Source organism: Tympanuchus pallidicinctus, unplaced genomic scaffold (genome assembly GCF_026119805.1).
Source record: "Tympanuchus pallidicinctus isolate F22 unplaced genomic scaffold, pur_lepc_1.0 scaffold5, whole genome shotgun sequence".
Lineage (NCBI taxonomy): Eukaryota > Metazoa > Chordata > Aves > Galliformes > Phasianidae > Tympanuchus > Tympanuchus pallidicinctus.
The window spans coordinates 3,350,171-3,373,603 of record NW_026294769.1 but is presented as its reverse complement, the minus strand read 5'-3'; the positions used below and the strand labels follow the sequence as shown (position 1 = coordinate 3,373,603).

Genomic DNA, 23,433 nt, shown 5'->3' with positions numbered 1-23,433 from the left:
TGACAAATCTTTATTTTCTTCTTTCAAAGCCAGATTTAAGAAGAAAATCAATGCATTTCTTGTTACTTAGGTTTACTGCTGCAGTCATTCACATGGGCAAAGCTAATTTCCATTTAAGTGCAAAAACAGTTAGTAACAATTTTCTTCTTAAATTGAAAACATAAGACACAAACTAAACTGGAATTTCATAAAATGTTTTGATTTCATTTATGAATAAGAAACTTAATAAATAGATATTTCCATTGCATTTGATTATTTTTCTCTGAAATTATTTTGGGCTAGCTTGTGGAACTATTGATTTTTGTTTTATTATTTAATGATGTCTGAAGGAATAACAAGTAGAAATTTTACCGTTGTAATCCTAAAATTTCTTGAGGAGTGGAAGAAGAAATATAAATACATATCTTGCTCCAAAAGTAAGGACTCCTATTTATTTCCTTGGAAACTACAACAAATACACAGAGCACAATAGCACTATTTGATATGGTAAATTCTCAGCTACAAAACACTATTTTCCAACATAATCACCATCATTAGCTATGCATTTTCACCACCAATGAACAAGAGCTTGAATGCCACACTAGTAAAAATCTGCACCAGTGGAGGTTGACCCATTATTTCACAGCTGTGATGGCAATGACATTGTTGCAATGCACCACTAACTACCTAACTGTCCTCACATCCACTGTTTGGTCTCTATTAACATTCACCAAGCATCCAGAACCATCAATGGCTGCCATGTTTTTCCGTATGGAGAAATTTAATGACACAGCTTTTCTTTGAATGCCTTTCTATGGCAGACACCATTTTGTCAGACTGCCCCTCTACTGCCATCTTTCACATAGCAACAAACTCTAATGGAATATTGGTGGGAAAGTTCAACCTCTTCTACGATACTACCAACATCTACCTCTGAATCTGTGAGCCAACATAAAAAATAAATAAATAAATAAATAAATAAAAAAAAAATGATGCAGCTCTTGTATTAAAACTTCATATTTCATGGATCTTGTCTTGAGAATATTTCATTTGGCCAGTAAGCTTCACCACATCCTTGAAACATTCCAAATTTGAAGTTCATAGATTCTTTTGCTGAATTAATTGAGAAGTTTGCATCTTCTGTGAACCTAGTTACACCATGACATTCAAATTTTCAGTCTATTTGCTTACTGGTTAGTACTTTTCACCATACATTTATTATTTTTTTCCTTCCAAGATGCTGTGTTCTACAAGGTAAGAAGGGTCAGTGAAAGTCCTTGTAGACACGTTTTACAAGTTATCTGTAGAGCTTGTTTCATTTCAACTGGGCTAGTATTAACTCTGCAGTAATAATATAGTAAATTGTAGGGAGACATATTTTTAGTAAAGTCTTTTGGAAGCTTGCCTGAGTGCATGCATCTGTAGGCTCAAGTCAATCCCATAGAACCTAGACACTGTGTCAGCATAGTGGTAGAGAACAGCCAGAAAAAGTTTACTTCTGAAACCTCTCCATGGCTGAAATGAAAGGCCCACCAGCAGAACTAGAACGACAGCAAATATAATAACTGAGTACTGGCCATAGCAACTCTAGAATTGTACAGCTCAGTAGGGAATCCCTATAGTATGATAGACAGCTTTCAAAGGAAATCCAGATGTTTGGAACTGTTAATTCTTCCATTTAAGTTTCATAAACACATCTTTAAGCCTTGGGGTTTTTTTTTTTGTTGTTGTTGTTGTTTTTTTTTTTTTTTTAATGCTTTGGCTCTTTCCATCCCAGGCATTATTCAACAGTTACACTGTCACTAGCAGAGTAAGATTTTTCTTTTAAAGTATCTAAGCAAATATTGTGTTTGGGTTTGGCTTCCACCTGCTGAAAAACTGTTGCCAAGTCTTCTAATGAAAAGACATTTGTATTAGAACTGTTCAGTCATGGCCTGAACCACTGATTCATCACTCCAGACAAGGACTGAGTCAGCAGAGGACTGAGTGGGAGCGCAGGTGAAGGCAATTTCTTGTGTGACCAGAAGGGGTGGTTCTACCTCTCCTAGCCCCCATTTAAGGGCTGACTGCCACAGGTGAATGATTTCTTTCTGGAGATGTCTCCTTTTGGGGTTTTCTACTGTGAGCCTAAGACATGGGTAAGTAGTTCATTTTTAATTACTTCTTTCTATGTGCTAATCTTTCTAATTATAAACCTGTAAAATGCCATCCTAACCTCACTGCTCTTTTAACTGTGCATTTATTAATTGTACAGACGTTAAATACTTCAGATGATCTTTAGAGCTAAAGGAGAGCTTTGCTTTCTTTTGCACTTTGAAAATATCTTCTGTATTATGCGCAAATAATGGTGAAATTCTGGTGAAGCTGCAGTAGTTGGTTTGTTTGTTTGTTTTGTGAGAAACAGTGTCGAAAGTCATAGTAGGGAGTTGTGGAAGTGCATGATAGTGTGTTGTTCTTTTCAGTACATGGTACTGTATTCATAAAGAAGAAAAATCTGTCACCAAATGGCTTGGTAGCTTTCTGGGTGAACTAAAGGGAACTGTAAAATGTCAGCAGAAGATGGTATGAGTGTGTTCTGTTGTATGTGCCACACAGATGAATTGGCTGAATTAGAAATAAATTAATTTGCCAGTACTCTGTTTCTGTTCTTTGCATGCTGTTCTGAAATCAAATGCTGCAGTGCTTTGAAACACTTTGTAAGGGATTGCTGTGTTCTATAGCATAGAGACGTGGAATTTTCATTGTGTTCAAACTACAGGAAATCCACAGAGAAGTACATATACAACTGATACAGCAAAGCTAATATGAGACATTAAAACTATGTTTTCCTAATCACTTCAGGTTTATAGAAAGACAGGGAAATAAGAAATAAATAGTTGAAAAAATTGTCATGTAATTTTTTATGCATAGAATCATCAGTACACACCATAAAAACATAATCTGAATCAGCTGAAGCATCTGTCTTAATAAATTATCCAACCATTTCTAAAAGATATTTTATATTATCTCCAGAAAGGTTTAGGACGACAGGCAGCCCTAGTCTTTGATGTACTCACTTCAAATCCTTTATCTGTTCCATTGCCAGGTGTCTTGATCTGGATTTCTTTCTTTTTTTTTTTTTTTTTTTTTTTTTTTTTAAAGCATTTTTCTTTCAGTGAGATCATACTTCTCAGTTTTAATTATTGAACAACACCAATGGGTCCATACAAGTGGATGTCTTGTTTTTGATCTGTGAGTGCTTTGTCTTACCACTTACTACACTGTCAAAGGATAATACACAAGCATTTGCAATTTTTTTATAATGACTTGATGTGTTTCGTGGTATATTTGAGGCAATTGTAATGATCTGTTGAATTTACCCACTCAGTCAGCATGCTGCTAAGTTAGACCATACATGAAAACCGAGTTCAAGCCCCTTACCTCTACTGACTGATGTACAAATTTAAGTGACTATAACTTTTCAAGTAATCTTATCTGCCACAGTGGTGCGCTTGCATTTGAGGTTGTGTGTGCAAACAAAACTAAGGTTTCTGAAGGCCATTGAAAAAAAAACAGTATTTTTCTTATTTCTGAATATCTCAGTAGTCTTGTCCTACAATGGCTTTGACTGGTGTATCAAACCTTTTCATTCTTTCTCTATAAGAGATAACAACACTTAAGTGTGTTGAAAACCCTACTCCCTAAATGCAAATGACCTGGAAGTAAGTTTCCTAAGTATGAGAAGGATGAAAGCCTGACTGAAAGTCCATTGTGTCATCTTTACTGTTCTTTTAAATTTATGCTAGAACAGCAATATTTTTATTTCTCATGGTTTTTGATAAACTTTTCGGCTTCCTTATATTCACATCCATTAAGCCAATTATAGAGTGATTTTGTAATACTTATTCTCCTACAGACATTATATTCTACTCTTGGGGAAGTGTGTGTGACTTTGCTCGCACTCATAGGAAAGCATTCCAGGAATCTTATTTAAACTTTTACACCTTACAAATATATATTTTTTTTTTTGCTAGATATTTCATTTCAAACTTGCTGTTTTGAAAGGGTTATGATAGAGAAAAATCTCTCCTTTATACTTTTTAGTTCTTAAATGTACTTTTTTGCCTCATCAAAATCATACAGAACTCCAGAAGACAACTACTTCTGTAACAATCTTTATTTCAGTTAGTTCTCAGGTGTCTTTGACTAGACACTTTTGATATATCCAGAAAAATCTGCATGCTACAAGCTGAGTAGTGTTGTGTTTATAACTAAGTAGTTTAGCACACTTTTGTGTTCAAATACACTATGCTCAAATACACTATGTGTATTTGAGGGGAAAAAAATGACTTATTTCTACTTGAGAACCCTAGCTTAGAATGTGCAGAAAAATTTGTGTACAGTGAAGAAATAAAAAAGCAAAGAAATAAAAAAACAAAATCTATAAATGTGAGATTAACAATGTGCTATAACTTATTTTAAAAGACATAACTAGTTTTTGATCTTTACTTGTACTTCTTTTTAAGTAGATGACATCTTTTCCAGCGTAAATGTCCCTTTTTCTCTCTTTTCTTTTGCTTTTAAACTGTGTGCCTCTTTTACCGCAATTAAATAGACATTTAATGTAGGCTTTATTATGGATTTGGCTACAGCCCTCTGGAGCTGTTTCTATTAACTTGCAAATAAATTATTATATCTTACAGGCTCTTAACAAACTTTTGCCTGCTTAATTAGGTGTCATACAGTAAGAGATGCTACTCTTGTTTTCATATTAGTGAGATAAAACATTGAAGTAAACTGTGGGTTAATTAGAATTACCTTGCTGGGAGTAGTTTTTTGCACACCACTGTATGGTAGGGAAAATGGATTTGTTTGCTGTTCTTGTGAAAAGATGCCCAAATACAGCTTGGGCCAAAACCTTAATTGCTATGTTATTATTCATTTGATATGATGTAGGTTCCTGGATTAGCACCTGAAAGCATACATAGCAAGATGCCTTTTAAAATTTTATTTTTCCATTCTGTTGGTATGATAGTAAACAGAATTGCTGAATTGTCTACTAATAATGAACAGATTTTCCTTGAAACTTATGTATGAGTATGCATGGTTTTTAATGTGTACAAATTACTTTCCTTCATGTTTTACTGTATAGAAGTTATTGCACACACTATTTGCTAAATTAATCATATGATTAAAACCTGTGTCTCTGAAGATCTTAATAGCTCTTCCTAGAATGTTTTCCATCCTTAGTTCATCATTCCTGAATAATAGATTTTCAGAATGATGTAGTGTTCCAGCGTTTTTTACAATTTTTTCACTTCTGTTAATGGCCTTGTTTTTGAAAATCATAACAAAGAAAACTCTCTAAACCAAATGATAGTTTAGAAAGCCAACACTGCTTTATTACATTACTGGGTGCTTGAGGATTTCTCCAAAAAGTACACACACAGGAGCTAAATCACCCTCATATGTGTTTACCGTATGAATATTCATGCAATTTCTACGAAGTTCCCACCTGTATGGGAACTGAGAAGTCACAGCTTGAACAAATGATCGAGCACCTGGCCACTGAATTGTGGCTATCACTCTTTGTGTGTGTGTGTGTGTGTGTGTGTGTGTGTGTGTGTGGTGTAGTTTAGAACTTGTTATCTGCTATTGCCTTTTCCTACACACCTTTCTCAGAATTATCATGCATATTAAATCAAACATTGCACCTGCATTCCTGTTCAATCAAGAGGTTCTTGCAAAGGGTCTTTGGTCTTCCAGATTACCCACATGTAGTACTGGTATTGAGGTACGTAGATTGTTCTTTAGAACTTCTCTGCCTAGTAGATTACTCTTTAGCACCTCCCCAGTGTTTACAGGAAAGGGTCTTGTTTTTTAATCTTTGAGTACTGCTTAAATTGTTTTAATCTTTAGTATCCTTTTGCTGGCCTAAGACTTCCTTGCCTTTGTTTAAAATGCTGTACCTAGTGTATCCTAAGGTTTTGTTGTAGGAGATGTCTAGAGTTAGCCTGTGAGGGTGTCACATTTAATCACAACTTACATTGCATGTATTTTCAAACTTACATAGTTCTTCTGTGAGACTCTTCTAGCACCATGGTAACTACGGATGCATTTTCACATTTTTCTAAACTTTGCTTTTGAATGCAAGGTCTTAAACTAATTTTGAAGAAAACTCATTGTCTAGTATATTTCTTCCATACAAAACATTGTGGTCTTCTGTTCTGCAAGTTTACCACAAGTGTTTGGTAGTGCTTAAGGGTGTAAAACAAGCAAACAAGTGCTCCGCAGACAATGTTATGTTACAGGTAGTGCGAGTGACTGACTCGTTTGTCTGTGACAAGATTACTTCACTGGCAGATCAGTCAGGTGGTCCTCTTAGTAAGTTGCATGTTAGTGATGGCTCTAATGGCCTTCGCACTTGTGTTTACAATACAGAATTGATTTGCAGGCTTTGTCTTATCATGGACTGTTTGCTTAAATTTAAAATTGAGTTTGTCTTAACTGCTTCTTCAAGGCCTGTGTCTGAGAGATGAGTGCTTTACAGTCATCAGTGGACGATCTGGAAGGACTATTAGTAGAACAATGCCTCAAAGGAAGACTGAACTAAAGAACAATATGCTGAGAGATTGTCTACTCTCTACTCACAGAAAACTTCGTGATTTTTTTTTTTTTATGTATTGTAGGACTAGTTGAAATTTTGATGCCCCAGTGAAATTGCTGGTAATATGAAGTAATAGGTTAAAAGCAGTTACTTGAGTCGTAATGTTTTGTTCTTGCTGGTGTTTGAAATATCTCTATTTGAAGAGATGTTTGAAGGGCAGTGTTTTAAAAACATGCTGGTAATCTGCAAACACTGACACAGGAAACTAAACGAGAGTTCATTTCCTCTTTCTGCATATGTACAACCGTAAACTATATCTAAAGATGTTTTAGAGACAACTCCTAGAAAGCACAATGGCCTTGGGTACCTACTCTATTGAGCAGACTAAAGAGATTCTGTTCTTCTGAAGGTTTTGGACAGACCTATTTAGTTCTGAGAATTATCTTCATGTTTATCTAGATACTAATTCTAGAAAGCTATTGATAAAATTACTTGTTTATGGTGTGAGGATAATGTATCCTATAGTTATGGGGATAAGATTTCTGATATACAAAATACTTATTTTGTACAAATAGTTGACAATATGTAAATGCCATAAGATGTCTAACGCAATTAGTTACAACCAATTTTTGTGTTGGTTCAAAAGAATACAAAATGGTATCACAAAGCAAAAGGGCTGCATGACTGAGATAGGTTGCTTACTGACAGATTCAGTACATAAGTTTCTTCTCCCATTAGGGAAATTCAGCACTCAATGATCCCTGTTTTAACTTGGCCCAACTCTTCAAAACTGTAAATAGTTCAGACCTCTGAAGTGAGCTATAAATTGCTGCAGTTTCATGCTTCAGTGCTTTTTTGCGTTTGCTTAGTGTAGCAGAAGTGGTAATACTGCTGTGTGGGAGCCTGTTGTCTGCTGATGAGCTTGGCTGAGAACTCTTAATTTAGTGTTTGCCTGGCTGGGATCTGAAAACAAGTTCTCATGCCATGAGGACCTAAGAGTGGAAGAGCAGGCCTGAACTCCACCTGGAGTGGCAGAACATTCATTTCACTTGGCACCGTACCCTTTCTGTTTGAGAGAGAATGAAAGTTGTTTCTTAGAACAAAGCATATTACAGATATGCCAATTAGTTTTTTTAAAAAAGAAAAACAGTTGATTTGAAAGCAGTCTCCCACTGTGGCTTGTGTGTCATAACAGAGTTTATAAAGGAAGTGAAAAGGCAGTCTATTGCTGAAAGTGGGTGACAAGAGAATATCAAGCATAAGTTAGGGTGTCTTTTGTCACCAACCAGTACTACTAGTAATCACTAGCAGAGAAAATTGTTTACAAGAAAATATCTCTGAATGATGTCTTTTGTGAAAATAACTGCATGTTTTAAGTCTGTACATGAAGCTACAAAACTTCCTGCCTTACAGCTGGGCTGCTAGAAACAAGATTTGGTGATTGCTTCTAGAGATGTTGATTGGCATAACGTACAAAATTGATTACATTTAAGGGATTTGATCTAGTTATCTCAGATCGCAGTGCTTGGGTTGTTGAACTTCTCTGTAAAACTTTGAAATTAGTAAAAGCAGAACTCCCTATGATCTAAACTTAAACATAGTTTGCAAATAAACATTATAAATTTCGTTGAACAAATGAACTAATTCAAGATTTTTTGGACATTTACATTTTGAGGGCTCTAAAAAGCTTTGACATGACAATGTTGGAGTTTGTCTGCTTTGAGCACCTTCAATTTTGGAAGGTTGTGAGGAGAGAAAGATGGAAAATTCAAATCAAAGTACTTAATCTGAGACAGAAAAAATCCTCAACTTTCCGAAGATTGTGAGAGTTAGCAGGATCAAAGTCTGCATTCTGCACCAAAAATTGTCACAGAGTTAACTAGATCAGTCTATGCCTGTGGCAGGTGGGGTAGTAAGCTCCTCGGCTTCCCCCAGCTCCACAAAACAGGAAGGAAATGAGAAAAGGTTCAGGAGATGGGAGCTGGGATCAAGGAAGAGGGGGGAAAAAAGAGGCGGCAACGATGTGTTGAGGAAATCTTATTTTACTAACTATGGTATCAGAATGCAAGATAGCACTATTTAATACAATCTAATGAAAATTGAGACTAATAAATCAAATAAAATGAGAGAGAGAATTCCTGAGACTGATCAAACCTGATAAGCTTGGTACGGCTAGGAAAGCACACTCCAACACCTCCTGCAAGGCCATAAGAGACGGACTTACCAGGAAGGGCCAGATTCCACGACTTCTGCAATGTATGGGGGCAGGTATCTGGAATTGGAATATTAACTCTTTAACTCTCAGTGCACTACATGATGTTATGATGTGGAATACCAAAAACCAAAAATCGCAAAACCATGACAAAGATTAATTTTTAAATTGGGTTATAAATTCTGTGCTTGGAATTTCTTATGTTTTAGTTTCAGCTGGGATGGAATTGTTTTCTTCAGAGTGCCCAGTATGAGGATATGTTTTACCTCTTGGAAGAAAACAATGATAATAGTTGATGACATGCCAATGTTTGTATTTGCTACTAAGCAGTGTTGTAGGGAGCTAAGGCCTTTCACAAGGAAGGGCCCAAAGAGGTGGAAAGGAACAGTATTGGTACAACTGACTTAAAAATGGCCAAAGGGATATCCTACACCATATGACATCAAGTCATAGAAGGAGCTTTCAGGAGAGTGGGAATTTGGCTCTCCTTCTGCTTCTCAGGGGGCTAGTTGAGAGTTTTGTTTTTTTTTTTTGGGGGGGGGGGGGAAGGGTGGGGGGGTTACAAGCAAATCTTGTATGTCACTTGCTATACACATTTGTCATATGTTGTTCTTTTTTTTTCTATCTTAAAACTTGTTTCAAAAAATGTTGTACTGTGTATCTGTTATGAGAATTTATTCATGTGACAAGTATTCTACATCAGACAGTCTGCCATATTATTGAAAGCAAAATACCATAGCTTCAAAAGTCAGTGAACTGTGATAGCTGATTATGTACTTGTTCACAGATTGTTCAGTTCAGGGCAGTAGTTCATACTAAAAAAATTTTAATAAAGTAAAATCCCATCTATGTGTGGAGTTCATATTCACTTGAATAAGGGATATTTACAACACAAATTAGTGATGGATACTTGTCATCTAGAAACTTGTTTGATTCCTTTTCTGGCATTTCTTCTTCATTCTTGCTGCAGCCCAAAACCATAAAGTTTTTGACTGCACAGCAAACTGAAAAACAGTGAAAATGATGCTGTGTTTTATAAGCTACATGCCTCATTTGTGCCAGCTGTTTATCCTGTTATCACAGTTGTAGAAATCAGAAACTAACATTACTGCTGACTAGATAGTTTGTAAATGCCCCCACAGATCTTTGTGTTCCTGAAGAGGAGTAAATTCAAAACAGATTGGTGTGCTTGAATGGGATAATAGCAAAACTTACCCAGCGTGATTCTCTGAATTGTAGCAATGAGTTGGTCAGTAAATTCTTTGAAGCGAGAGAAAGAAGAATGCTTTTCCTTAATGGTTATCTGGAGGAGGTGTGTAGCTGCTATAAATTCATGCAACAGCAGTGTGACTTCAAGACAGACTTGTGAAGATCTGAGAAGCTTGGCAGGGCCACCAATGTTTCATCTGCAATCCTCCCAGCCCTACCTCTATCTGAAAAACCCATACACCAGATTCTCAGTCTCCATGATGTAGTTTGGAGCAGAGGCAACTGTGGTAAGATTTACAAATCAGAGTGTGTTTCAATTTGAAATCTGCTAAGCTGATTTCATTACAGTGTTACATTCTTGTTTCAGATAATAGTAAGATACTTGTACTCCTGATTTCTAGTTCCATTTGTCTTTATGTAGATTGGAACAAGATGAAACTGTCTAATTTATGACAGAGGTGCTATGCTAAAATTTGGTGACTGGATCTGTTTCAAATAAAGTTCATATTTTTTTATGAAAGAGACTTCATTAAAACATAAAACATTTGTGCCCTATCAAATAAGCTCAAAGAAAATGGAGTCACATGGAAAACACTCCAATAGGAAAAAATCAACTATTTATAAACATTCTCACATTTACATAGGAATGAAAGTCAAGAAAGACAACATTAGTTGTTTGCATTTAATGATGTTTCTTCTGGGATCAGGAGCTGGAATTGTTTCTTTCATTCAGGTCTGTTTATGGAGAGGTCTTACAGAAAACACTGGTGTTTTATGCACACATAAGAGAAGGGAAAAGAATTAGTGTTAAGAAGATGGAGATTGATATTTAAGGCTCTTGACAAGCATTTCAAAACAATGTACTCTTTCTTCAGACCTCCCTCAGCCCCAGCATACACCCTGTCTCTTACCATCGGTATGTAGTAGGATGAGAGATGACAGGTGTTGTACTACATCATAGTATAAATAAACTTACAGGCTGTAGTGTGAACGCATAAGATTTTCCTCTGGCAGTGTTTTTTGCCTTCTATCTCTTCAGTTGGTAATCCTTGGCACAGGCCATAGTGTTCAAGAAGATGATTCTTCTTTTCATCTAATTATGACTAAGAATACAGTGTGAATTGTTCACTACCAGACTGCACATTTCAGAAAATTAAGTCAATGGAAGTTCCTTGCATATCATTACTTATGTTAAGAAATCTTGATAAGTACATATGAATTTCTGATTTTCACATTTTTGAAAATGCAATATAAATGTAATTAGCAAAAACTTAGTTAGCAACTGCATAATTGCAATGCATAGCTCAGTCAGAAAACCGTGAATTATGCTACCACTTAGTCATGTGCTGCCAAGGTTCTATTTCTTTAATAACCAGGTTTTGTTGTGGGATTTACAGACCTGGGACCTTGTGCCTGTTTTTGCAGAACTCCTGTTCTGAAATGTTGTCCCCTGCTGTCATTATGAACGTTGTCTCATTTTTATTCTCAAGTCATATCTTATTTTACACTTGCACACATACACGTCCTTCATGATCAAGTCATTTGGATGTCTATCTATATGGATGTACACTGAGTATATAAACAAAAGCATTATTGCATGAGTATTTATGAGCACAATATTTCTTGATATATGTGTAAATATAAACACATTTAATAGTGGTGTGTATGTGTATTCATATGTCTCTGAAAACTGTAGATTTTGCACTATGAACTTGTGTAGAGCTGAAACTCGTTCTGATATAATAGAGGCAAAACTATGGTACTTGCTGATACTTATTTGAAGTTGAGTTTATTTTGAGTTTTTTTGTGCTTGTACCTGTTAAAGTCTGGACAGAGTTGCACTGCATCCATGCCATTCTCTCAGGTCCTGTTGCTGTCACCAGAGAGGAGAAATCGGCACTGAAACAAACAAAAAAGTTCATGAAGTCTGTGAATAAAATTATTCTAACAATGTGCTTTTGTTCTCTTAAGGGAATAGCCAGTAGTTTCTTTCTTTTTGCATTTGAGGGGCAGGAATGTTATATAAAGAAAGAATGAGCTAAAAATTACCAGTCGCAACAAGGAGTGAAAATAATTCTTCCCTTTGTTTTCTTCCTCTCCTATATGCTGTGTTTGTAGGCAATGAGAAGCATACTTCTAACAGTCTCTCTTCCTCTTAGGGATTTTGATTGTGTTACTACAGTCAGCAAAGTGTTAAGAGTCATCTAGGTGTAGCTGGGGGTGCAGCAGTGTAGCTTTGGAGGGAGCTGGGTTGAGGGGCTGAGCTGCCTTTGCCTTACTCTGACCCTCAGGAATCCCTAGGCAACTCCACAGCAATAAGGCTGGAATAGCCTAGGGGTTCCCAGAAGTAAACAGGCTGCCAATGGCTGGAATGAGAGCAAATTGAATTACTAATCAGTTTAAGTTCCAGAATCTGTCAATACTGAAATTTTATTAACTTATCTGAAAATATTTAATGGAATTTTTAAAACTAATTTCAATAAGAAGGGTAGCGTAGCACACAAAGTAGTAAATATGTAGTCTCTATAGTAGATCAGAGTTGCCTATTGTGTTGTAAGGATCAAGGTTTCTTTCAAAAACAATTCATTCACATGAACTCAAAGTATTTAGGTTTTCCAAACATTAATTAGTAAAGAACTGGTATGTTCTCTCCCAGTATGCATCACATTTACATTATTTGTTTTAAATGTAGAAAATGAATCCTGTAATTTGCATTCTTTTTATTGTAAAATATTCAGACCTTGCTTTTAAGGAAAGGTTGCCAGATGTTCTTACTGGCTACCAGCCAGTAATTTGGGCATGAGGTAGAACACTTTAAAAGCTTTAGCTGTGAGATTTGTCCACTACTGATGAAACTGAAATATTAAGAAATAGTTGTGGAAAATAAATATATATATGCCTTAGTAAAACATCCATGCTTTCTGCATTTTTTTGAATCTCAAGTTAGATTAACGTCTTACCTTTTAAGGGTGGCTGTTTATAAACAAAGCAAAAACAAAACATGCAGAAGAAAATGGAAATAGTTATAATTCTAAAATATACCTTTCTTGGTGAAATTGACATGAGATCAAGAGCTACAGTTTTACAGTAGCACTTGCTTTCTTGTCTGTGTCAGTGTACAGTGTACAGAACTGATGTAAAAGTCTGGGTATGAAGATTAGTAGGATACTGCACCTTGTGAGAACACTCAGATCTCTAACTTCCTCTCGATTCTGAACTGAAATTAAACTATTAAGTTTTTTAATACAAAAAACCCCAAATATTTCTTGTTTGATATGTATTATTGGAGATGTGAACCTTCTACTCAACTTGATAACGCACCCGAATAACTTGAATGAACAGTACTACCAAGCCAATAACGCTTATCTTTTGCAGTGTGTTGATTGCCCAAATGGTTGGAATGTTTGTACTGGTTTCCTAACACTGTGATAGTGATGCAACTAAATTTCTGTCAAAATAATGCCATCTGCTGAGTTAACTTGCAGAACTTTTTATGGCACTGACAAAGTAATCTCTTTCATTTTCATCAGCTGAAAGCAGCATTTCAGATTACTGTGGAGTCTCAAGCTGCATTTTTTTCCCTTTCTCAAAATACCCTAAATAGGTAAACTAATATAATATATGCACTGACAGTTTATTGTACAACTGTAGTGAGTTAGCCCCATTAAAATTAAAAACTTCAGAGCAGTTTGTGTACAAAACGAATTATTTGTATGTGATAAAGTCTCACTACCCCATGGTTATTCTTTGCTATCTCACATTAAGTTTTCACTAATAAATTATTGAACTTCTCATAGGAATAATGTAAGCTGTGAAAGTAACTTTTGTCAAAAAATTCAAGCAGGTGTTCAAATGATTGCAGTCAGCTAAAATTACTATCTGGTTTGCCAAAGGATTCCACTCCAAGGAGATTTAACATTGCTTTTAATACATGCATCTTAATTTTGCTGTGTTTTGTGAAATTCTAACTTCCAAAATGGAAAAAACAACAACAGCAACAAAAGAACAGAATAGTAAGTAGTACTCATTTAAAGAAATTCATTAGAAATTTAAAAGAATGAGTAGAACTGATACAAATACTTTCAAGCAGAACTAACAATGTTTTTTGAGCAAAACAGAACCACTTTTTTTTTATTCCTGTCTTTATAAAATGAAGAACTATTGTTAGATAACTTAGTTGAGGTTGTTGATATAAATATAGAGATGCCTGCACAGAACTGTTAATATATTTGTACTGAACCATGTTTATTAAAAAAAAAAAAACTAAAGAAAAAATCTAGCAGTAAAAAACATGACTCTATAGAGTCCTACAATGCTAGTGTTAGGTTTGCAGAAACAGGAACCCTGTTCTGCACTGCAAATCATCTTATATACCTTAAAGAATAACAAGGTGACTTCAACCCTAAAAGACTACATAAGCAACAGGTATTTACTAGTAGTTTCTTTGCTGTATATTTTTGTCACGTTAGGATAGAAAAATAATCTTTGTACACCAGACTAGGATGGCCCTTTCAATGCACTGTGTTTCCTAGCACCCCTATTACTTGTTGTGAATTTTTGTTCTGTGAAAAGGAATACACTGCTACTCGTGAATTCCTTGATAGCCAGAAGTTAAAAGCTAGTGACTGATCATTATTTTCTCAATTCATATTCTATTCTCTAATGCATTTCCATTCATATTTTTATGTTCTGTGTTGTGTCATTCTTAGCAGTCAGAATTAGTTTTGTTTTGACCAACAGCAATTCAATACTCATTAGTCCCAGAGAGACATAAAAAGTGTATAGTAAGGCACTGACGGTGTGAACATCTATATAGGGAATATGTCCTTTGCAGACTTCTCTGAGCTAATTAGTACTGGGATCAGAATGTTCCAGTTAACCTAACCTGAGCAGAAGTATTCCCATAGCAAGACCTGCTTGTTACTGTGCCTGAACAAATGTATATGTATGCCTGGGGGAACAAAGCCCTGATGCTTTGTGCTGCAATATTCTGGGGTTTGTTCCTCTGCAGCTGAGTCAAATGTGAGAATAAGCATTGCCTTTGGAAAGGATAGTTAGAGTATGCTGGCTTAGCAGCAGCATTCATCTCATCTCTCTTGAATCTGAAGTCACTTTCAAGTTGACTCTGCAGGACAGAATAGACTTCAGTTCACACATACAGTCAATGTGCCTTGGGTCAAATAACTTCATTATGGAAGTTACTAATATGTAGAAATAAAGATTGAATGAAAACACTTGTAATAATAAAATATAAGTCTGTGGTAAATAAACATTTTCACATACCCACTTTATAACTTTTTTGTGATTAATACTATGAAATGAAGAAATGCAACAATCAGAAACATGATCAGATGAGTATCTTCATTTGCTTATAAATTTCTTTGTGCTAAAGAAACCCAAATAAATATGTTAGGAAGAATATATTTTATTGGTGTACGTAAATGAGGGTTACAGGGAACCTAATGATTGAAATGATTACTTTTTGTTTATTTTTATTATATGTAGAGTGAGGGGAAAGTATGGAGTAGCATTAAGTTGAAGTGTTTGAAGCAGATAAATACAGTAACACTGATAGATTAATCTGCTGGCAAAATTCCTTCTAATGCAGCCCAAGATCCTAATAACCTTAGTGGTAAGGGCATTTTGATCAACTTAGTGTCCACCAGGACCCCCAGTTCTTTTTCTGCAAAACCTTTTTCTAGATAGGCAGACCCCAGCTCATACTGGTGTGTAGTTTTTCCTTCCCAAGAGCAGGACTTTGCACTTTGAAGTCTGGTTGAACTTCATGAAGATCCTGTCAGTCCATTTCTCCAGCTTTTCTAGGTTCCTCTGGATGACATCAAAATCTTCTGGTCTGTCAGCCACTGCTTTCAGTTTTGTGACATCAGCACAAACACAACCAATGAGGAGTAACATTGACAATAGAGTAGAGAATATGTAACAGTAGAGAATGATGTAAATCTTAACCAGCATATCCCTGATGAATTGCTATGAAGGATAAGATATTTGAGCACTCTTCTGATAATGAAGAATGAGGTCAGTAATCACGCAGTTAAGTATTTTTACCAGTAGGATATTATGGAGAATAAAAAGATTCCCGTTGAACTGTACCGTGTATCAGACATGATTTTTTTTTCCAGAATAAACTGTTTGCTGAAGAAATATGAGCAGAAATAAAGAAATAACACGTGCAATGGAAAAATGACATTGGTAAAAGTTGTCTGAAAGGATTTCTGATGATAAAGGGAAAATGAGATTTGCTATCATGAAAAAAAAATACCAGATAAGGGTTGCTACTTATTATCCTGTGAGAAAACATCATTGAAAATAAAAGCCAGTGAGGTGGTAGAGGAAATGTTGGCACTGCAGTGCTTTTTAATGCCTAAGGCAACAACTTCTAACTACGTGTCATTTCAAAAAGTAATCTGAAGGACAAACAGACCGCCATGATCCTACAGCTTCCTTACAAAATGCTGTTTAAAACAATGCAGTTAACTTCTGCAGTTGGCAGTGTAGGTATTTAACAGTCTCAGAAATCTGCAGATGCCAATTTCAAATCGGATCATAAGTCGTGTTTGGTAACAGGGAGATTTCTAAGAGGCTTTTGTGCTTGAAACATGAGCTTGCTCCTATTACTGAATTGAATGGCTCCAGGCAGAGGCTCATTCTGTCAAGGAAGGCTTGGAATGCGAATGTGACTCTCATCTTGTTAAATAGTAGCAATGTTCAGCAAGAACATTTAATTATAAACACTATGTCCTCAAGGTATTCATAAATCATATTTTACGTCCTTGAGATATTCATAAACTCAGCAAGTTTAGCATTCAACCTGATATTAGAATATGGCTCAAATCTAAAATTTGAGAACTTAAACTTTTCTACCAACCACTGACTGTATTATATTTGGTACTAAAAATTTCATTCATAGTTCTATGTGTTAGATACCAGGGAATTGCATGCCTGTTTGTCTAACCTCTGTGGCAGAGAAGGTAATGGAGCAGATCATGAGAGTTATCACACAGAATATACAGGAAAAACAGGTGATCAGGCCCTGTTGGTATGGATTTAAGAAAGTCAAGTGATACAGGTTTTAGGAAGAGTGTCTGGAAAGCTGATAAGCAGAAAAGGATCTGGATGTTAGTCTACAGCCATCTGAACGTGAGCAGCAGTGTGCCCAGGTGCCCAAAAAGGCTAATGACATGTTAGTTTGTTTCAGAAATATAGTGTGGCTGATACCACTAAGGATATGGTTGTACACTTGTATACAGTACTAGTGAGTACTGTGTTCAGTTTTTGTCCTCTTGCTTCAGGATATGTGTTGCTTGAACACATGCAGAGAAAAAAACAGAACTGGTGGAGGGACTAGGAAACAAGACTTGTGGAGAGTAACTAAAGGAACTGGAGTTGTTTAATCTGGTGGAAGTTGAGGGGAGACCTCATAGCTCTCTACAACTACTAGAAAGGAGGTTGTAGCAAGGTCAGTGAAGGGCACCTTTATTCAGGTGATAAGTGACAGATGCAAGATGTCAGCCTCAATCTGTGACAGAGGAGGTTTAGATTAAACATTAAGAATTTATTTGTGGAAAGAGTAGTTAGGTATTGAAACAGGCTGCCCATGGAAGCTTTGGAGTAACTCTCTCTAAAGAGGTAGTAATAAGAGATATTGTGCTAAGGGACATGGTTTAGAGGTAGACTTGTGTGAGGTGAATTGTACGAATTCATGGTCTTAAAGGTCTTTTGTATGATTCTCTGAAATGTAAAGAGATTGTATTTTATATTTTTTTAATGTCCATATTGTTTGAGAGTTCATGGAGTTTTCTTGAATAATTTTCTCTATGATTTTTCTATAGTGATTCTTGAAATTCGGCTGATTAGTCAATAATTTCTCTGTTCTATGATTGTAGTAGCTGAATATGTCTTAAGATGGTGCTTTTTCATTTTCAACCTAATCACTTCTGAATTCACCAATCTATGTATTGTAGAAGTGACTGACAATAGAGAAGAGTGATGAAGGATTATAATGCAAAGACTGTTAATATAGGTGGTCTGGAAATCTGGAGAAGTATAGGCCTGTATCAGTCTTTAAGAGTCTGTTTATTCTTTAAGGATTTGAGATAGCAATAAAGATGACATTAAATATAAAAAATGAATTTGTCTTTTTATCTTGATACTGATTTCCAGGTAATCCTACTGTGTAAAGAGATGGTTAAAACAGAAATATTTCTGAGAATAAAACATAGAGCAATGCTAACATGCCTGTTCAGGCTATAAAACGTGAAACCTCTCAGTGGCTCACTTTATAAAACCTATACAGTAAAACTCTAAGTGGTTCTCATGCAGAAATCTTTTAATGAGATTTCTCTCCATGAATCTTGGGTATACGTTTAAATGTAATGAATTTTACATTGAAAAGGAAAAACCACTTTTTGTTTCTAAATAATTTCCAGAGATGCTTCTATACAATTAATTCAGGAAGCCACAGTCTCAGAGAAACAGAATGAAGCTACCCTGTGCTTCTAGAAACTGTGTTTCATATTGCTTAACAATACAGTGGTTTCTAAAGGTGGAAAAAAATCTCTTTATTTAAAGGCATTCAATGTCAGAAAAAAAAAAAAAAAAAAGTAGGTTTTATTGCTATTAAATAGCCTGTAGTGAGTGCTATTATGTAATCTTTTAAACCATCCTTTACAGCTAGCCTTTTTCCCCTAGGGGGCATAGATAAATAGGTTACTGTAATGCTCTCATGCAGGAAAAGCTTATAATCTCCAGATATAAAAGCAGAAAACTCAGTTTTTATCACTAGAGAAAGAATGGCTGAGTACAATTCACACATCTGGTGGTACAGTTGTTCTTCAAAGTCCCAGATATGTCTCAACTCATAAGACAACTCAAAGTAATTAGTCAAGAAGAATTACATCTGCTTTTATAAAGTATGTGTTTTAAAAATAATTTCAAATTACTAATGATCCCAGAACTCTACCAGCTGGATATCATGATGCTAGGAATATCAGTAGGAAGAAAACTGAACTATTCATTAAGCATTTTCAAAATAAGTAAGCTATGACCAGTATTTTCATGGTGAAATATCAGGTACCGTTCTATGGATGCATGTAAAATTTGATGTCCATAAATGTTCAACAAGCACTGATAAATGATAAACACTGGGTGCCATTTATTCTGCATGGAAAAATCCAGTGACATGCCTTTGCTCCATCCTCTCTCCCATGTCACAATAATAGTGAGAGGGTTCAACCTCTATTACCATACCATCAACATCTACTTTTGACACTGTGAGTAGACCTAATAAAACAGGGGGGCATTACTTCTGGAGAAATCCCTATGTATGTATCTTACAGTAATGTCTATCTATTGATCTTTGAATTAATCCTTTTTATAATGTGTTGTTATAGTTGCATTGGTTTTATTATTGGTTATAGTAATTAAGAAAAAAATATTTTTTTTTCCATTTTCCTCTTTCCCTCTCTAATATATCAGTCTTCATTAATTTTTGGTGTTTTATTCCTTTTAAATTTTGAAGAAGAAAATGATAGAAAGGGATAATCTATTTCAGCTTTGCAGTAGAGAGTATGAGTAAATCTTTCTCTTCTTCAGTGTAAAGTAGAAGCTACCCTCAAGCTGAACAGAACTCATTTTTGAAACCACACAGAAAAATATTGTATTTTTGATGTTGTGAGCCCAGGGGAAATATGAGTTCATACCGTGCCAAATCCTTCTTCCAGAAAATGCATTTTTTTAATGAATTTCTCTCTGGTTTAAAAATATTAGAAAATTAAATTTTACCTCTATATTTATACTAACAAACGTAGTAGTTTCAAGTGCAACATTAAAGTGACCTGTTTCTGTGGTCATAAAGAAATAAAATGTTGCTGCTAGTCATGTTGGGGTTGAAGGTAACACTTTCTGAATCTTTATTTCATACCAGTGGTGTAAATCTACCCATTTTCATACTTCTCTACTTGATAAATAACTTCACTTATTCCTCCTACATTAACATCATATTTCAGATGTTGGCTTTGTTTTATGTGATATACGTAAGTATTAAATGATGTGCAAAAGGAGTAATAACAATTAGGGTATTTTATCTTGTATTATATCTGCTAGTGTGCTTTTCAATAATAGCATATAAAATTTTAAGATTAAAAAGTAAAAGTCCTTCAGATGCAATTTCTAGATTGGTATCTCCAAAGTGTTTTGTGATTGGAAACAATTACAAATGATGATGGATCACGTGTGTCAGTTTCCCCTGGGTTCTGTATAAACTACTGTTTTTAGTTTGCAATGGAAGATTGTTAGCGGAAACTGTTTTGCTTCTTTTTCTTTTTAATTTTGTTTTCTTTACCATCTAAGAACAGTGCTTCTGTTAATTGTGTTATGCTGCACCACATTTTCTGTGTGTGTGGTTTTAGGTTTCCTGGTGGTTGTTTTTGCTTTTTCTTCAAAACCTTTATTGGAAAATCCCTTCTATTTGTACTTTTTACTATCCCATTGGTATGGGAAATCCCCAGTGGGCTTCTGGACAAAACTGTCAAGCAGCAGTGGTCCTAAGTCTTCCAGTGCTTGTGGCCCTGGGAGACCTGTAGTGCTATCTCTCATCTAGGATCCAATGCTTCATTGATCTTTAGCTGTGGAGGTGTTTGTCAGATAATCTGTTGCTCTGTTCTCTTTCTTGGAAATGCTTGTGTGTGTGTTTCTTTTCCAGAGGCACTGCTGAAGCCACCTTTCTGCAGAGTGAGACCTAGCCTTGATCTAGTCCTGAGTACTAACTTGATCCTTGATCCCTTCTTGTCAAAGACACCCTCCAGACATCTGGGCATATCCTCATTATCTAGATACATGTGTCATTTCTGTAGCTATGAAATATTTTTGCAAGTTGTTCTTAGTTCATAGAACATGAAGTCAAATGCTCTACTGTTGCTTCCTTTTTCTTCTTTTACAACATCATATAAATCATATGTCCTGCTGAAGGTCTTCTACTGAGAATTTGGAAGTGCAAAATCTGCTGAATAAATGTTTAGGGATGGGATTTAGGAACCATATTTTAGTGGAATTCTGCTAGTGGCTGAGTCTCACAAATGAATTATGCTCTATACTTCACCTAAATTTTACCTTGGGGGGGGAAAAAAAAAAAATTACCACTACAAAAACAACCTCTAAAAACTAGTTCCCTCAGACAGATTCAAAGAGTGAACTAACATGCATGAAGTATATCTGATAATGGAACTGGGATTTGGAAGACAAATCAACTTAAAAGCTATTTGATAGTGTACATGTAAATAGAGAATATACTTCTGTTGCATAAAAATGTTATTTGCATTTACCTGCTCTGTTAAGTAGTCCTCTTTTATGGAGAAAAAGATAGAAGCTGACTGTTTGAACTCTCTGAAATATTGTTTGAACTAGATGTAGTTATTTTCCATGTAGTTCCTCAGATAGTCAATCAAGGACCATGGCTTTTAGATGGAAAAGTTAATTACTGTAGAATCACACTTTGAGCGAATCATAAGGTTGTAGTCAAGTTTTAGTCTTCTGAAAAGTCGATTACGATTTTTTCCTATTGGGAAGGTCTTAAAATCTTTTTAGTAAGTTTATCTCTTTTTTTTTTCCCCCTCCGTGACTTATCAGATTTCTATTAAAAGGATCTCTCACTTTAATTCTTGTTTCTTAAAACATAACAAGTATGAGATGCCTTTGCAAAATAACTGAAAGTGGAATTCAGTATACCAATATGCTTAAAGTGGAATTAACTTCAGACTTATTTATTTTTGTATATGACTACATATGAAATTTTCATCCCAGTTACTGATTTAAAAGGTCTCCAAAGCATACTTAGTGTTGATTCATTTTTTACTTAAAAAACAATCTTCCTGTCATAATCTGAAACTGGAAAATGCTTCTACTGAATTTAGAAGCTGCTTTTTTTTTTTTTGTTTTTTTTTTTTTTTTTTTTTTTTTTAAACTATTTGCTAAAGTTTCAGGGTTGGTTGTTTTCATTCTCATTCTTATGAATCCAATTTCAGAACACTGGAGCTCTCCTTGGAGCTATTTAAAACACTGTCAGAAGTCTCTTGTATTTCTACTAATCCTGTGGTTTATTTTGTAGTGTATGAGTGTTTTGTTTTCCAGACTTTTTTTTTTTTTTTTTGCTTGTTTTTGTTTTTAGTTCTGTTTTGTAAATCATCTTAGTTCAGGGGGAGCTGTTGTGATTTGTGAACAGAATATTTCATTGCAGAAAGCTGTTGATTATTTTGTTAGAGTTTGGCTGTTTTTCCTGTTTGTTTTTAAATACTGTGTGTAATATTTAGGTCTCATCTGTTTATTTTTAGTCTATCATTCCTAAACTTCAACATCTGCCTTTGATATATCCTTTTTGCAGGCCTGAGAACCCTTAATTCTCTTAACCCATTGTAACTCCTAGCATGTCAAATCAAATTAAATATTTTTGTTGTAAGTAGATGTTACAAACTATTTTATCTCATGGTGATGATTTACTTTTTCATACTCTGTAAACATGAGGTGTTTTTTAAGACAAATAAGCTCTTCTATTTTGAACCATGAAATACTAGCGTCAAAGACTTAAAAGCTTGGGATTGCAGACTACAGTGCAACATTCTCCTCCAGAGATAGTGTATGGCTTACTCACACTTTTCCACATGTATTGTTGCTTCAGTTCCTGGAAAATGGATAATACTTGCAGCTGCTAATTCTACTGCTATCATACTCCCAGTGAAGTCCATAGTGATGTCAATGGGATATGAATAATGAAAGCGATGCAAAAGACTGAAGATGTAGAAGCACATAGCTAATCTGCATGCTTGCAATATTTTCCTGAAACAAGCTGTGTAAGATCTTTGAAATTCACATTAATCCACTAATTGCACGAAATTCAGGGACTGAATATATTGCAAACTTAGTAATAGTTATAGTTATTCTACACTTGAATTTTTCCTTAAGAGAAGTGGCATTGTATTTCTCTGAGGTATTAGTGCGAAGAAATACCATGTGCAGTATTTGTGGTTTAACAAGTCAAGGAATCAAGCACCACACAGCTGTTTGCTCACTTCTTCACAGTGTGTAGGGGAAAGAGAATAAGAAAAAGGTAAAATTCATTGGTTGAGACAAAGACAGTTTGAAAGAACAGAAAAGATGAGAAAATAATAGTAATGATAGAAAAAATATTTTTAAAAATGATGCAAAAAGCAATTGCTTGCCACTGCTAACTGATACCCATCCAGTGCCTGAGTAACCCCCCTGACCAACTCCCCTCAATTTTATTTTTCAGCAAAATGCTAAGTGGTATGAGAAACCACTTTGGCCAATTTAGATCAGCTTCTCCAATCCCCTTGCTGCCAGGTCATTGTGAGAAGCAAAAATGTCCCTGACTCTGTGCAGCACCACTCAGCAACAACTAAAATATTGGTGTGTTATC

The 23,433-nt window shown here is 35.2% G+C and overlaps 1 long non-coding RNA gene across 1 annotated transcript in view; it reads left to right on the top strand.

Annotated features, from left to right (window-relative positions):
- Positions 1–2,079: 2,079 nt before the first annotated feature.
- LOC128091285 (uncharacterized) overlaps positions 2,080–23,433 on the top strand; it is a 38,459-nt gene continuing 17,105 nt past the window's right edge. Inside the window, exon 1 of the long non-coding RNA XR_008211330.1 lies at positions 2,080–2,117. This is a non-coding gene — a long non-coding RNA (uncharacterized LOC128091285). The remainder of the gene's footprint in view (positions 2,118–23,433) is intronic.